The sequence below is a fragment of the Festucalex cinctus genome, chromosome 11 (assembly GCF_051991245.1).
Source record: "Festucalex cinctus isolate MCC-2025b chromosome 11, RoL_Fcin_1.0, whole genome shotgun sequence".
Taxonomy (NCBI): Eukaryota; Metazoa; Chordata; class Actinopteri; order Syngnathiformes; family Syngnathidae; genus Festucalex; species Festucalex cinctus.
The window spans coordinates 10,187,525-10,189,441 of NC_135421.1; positions in this window are offsets into that span (position 1 = coordinate 10,187,525).

Below are 1,917 nucleotides of genomic sequence, written 5' to 3' on the forward strand. Positions count from 1 at the left end.
ATGTCCTGCAGGTACAAATATGAATGATGCAAGGGAATTCTCATCATGACTCCGGTTCGATGAGGTCTGCTTCAGGTTTATTTTGCCGTCCAAACTTCTGCTTTGGGTTAGCAGCAGCGTGGCAGCACTGGGCAGCTTCCTCATGGAGTCTCATAACCGCAATGGGGGCAGGTTGAAGAACAGGGTAACTCTTTGGATCAGTGTGCTGGAGGAGAATCCAGTCCTATTTTAGATGTAATTCACAAAGTGTTCATGGTTTTTCAAATATGCTATTGGATCCATGTTGTGACTTCATAGCCTTCCTACCTGTATACAAATGACCTACATCTCTTCTTCTGTCTCCTTAGATACCGACCAGCCACCTTTCTCTCTCTGACCTCCTACCTTCCCAACAACATATGTCTGTCAACAATCTTAACCTAATATCTAATCTACCTATTCATTTGTCAACTGACATACTGTCCAAAGCAACACGCCTACCTACATGTCTGTCTGCCTTTTTCTCAAGGAGGATGCACCATGGCAATGTAACGTCACTTGAGGAGTACCGCAGGGATCTGTAATCTGCCCCTCCAGTTGGCGATATTATACTCTAATATAACATCAGCTTTATCACAATGATACCCAACTATATATGCCTTTAAAACTAGGTAACCCGCATGATTGCTCTAATCTAGAGGCGAGTTTGTTGAGAGTAAACAATGATATACTGCAACTTTTTTAATTTTGACAAAAGTACCATTACCCGGCCATTACCCCCAAAAATCTCAGCATTATATGCCTCAACTCACTTCATTCAAATGCACATACAGAATATGACCAGAACTGCATAAAAATAAAAAATAAAAAATCTGCGTAATATCCAATCCAATCCAACTTTTGCTTATCTCAGTGCCATAGAGAGAAACACCAGATATCTCAAGGTGGAGTTGGTCAGTGTCATCACTGGTAGGCCATTTTAGGAAAGTGGACTGGTTTGGTGCGCTGTGCTGTTGTCGGTGGTAATGCGGATGATTTACGAATTTAGATACTCGTAACTCGCTGCATTCTTGACGGATTTACAAACCGACTGGTTATTGTTACAAACCTTATTAATGTGGCTATGATTCAGGCTGAATTTTTAAATCACAGATTATTATTATTTTTTTAATGTGGCATAGTTGTTTGTGTCGTCTCTTGTGTCATATCTAACAACAAAAATAACAATTGGTTGAGAATTTGGGAGACTTGTGCAATCTGAAGTTATTTCAAAGTCCGTGCTCCATTGACTGTAATGTTATAAATGATTGAGCAGCACTGTCCCAGGATGGCCGCCCTGTGACGACGCTGCTTCACATTGGCTCACAGCGCACATGATGCATCTAGTATTATAGATATCTATGCTCAAACTGATCACCTCTCAACATACTATTTCTTTTCGAAACTGCATGCTCCATCAATGCCCAGATGAGTACAAAGAGCCCTAACTTTGTAACTGCGACTGCGCCTATCAGCTTGTATCTTCCCTTCCCTAGAACTATATTATGTGTTAAATGTCGCCCACTCGGCATCCATTGCAGCGAGGTCATCATGGAAGGGGGATTCCCCCATCTGTGGTCTCTTCTGAAGGTTCTTTCTTCACCAAATGGGGTTTTGAGGTTTTCCTTGCCCGGTTGGGTGCGGGGTTAGATCAAGGGATGCTCCTAATATTGGTCACCTCAGGTCTTCTGAAGCCCTTTTTAGACTTTTTTTTTTTTTTTTGTGATTAATGGCTACACAAATAAACTTGACGTGACGTTCTGAAAAACCTGACATGACAGACTATTGCACATAAGAAGACACTTACTTGCCTTGTGTGTGCCTTTTGTTCATGGGAATATTAAACCCACAAATGAGTATTCTTTATGCATGTTTGAAGACAAATTAGCATTTTGTGTG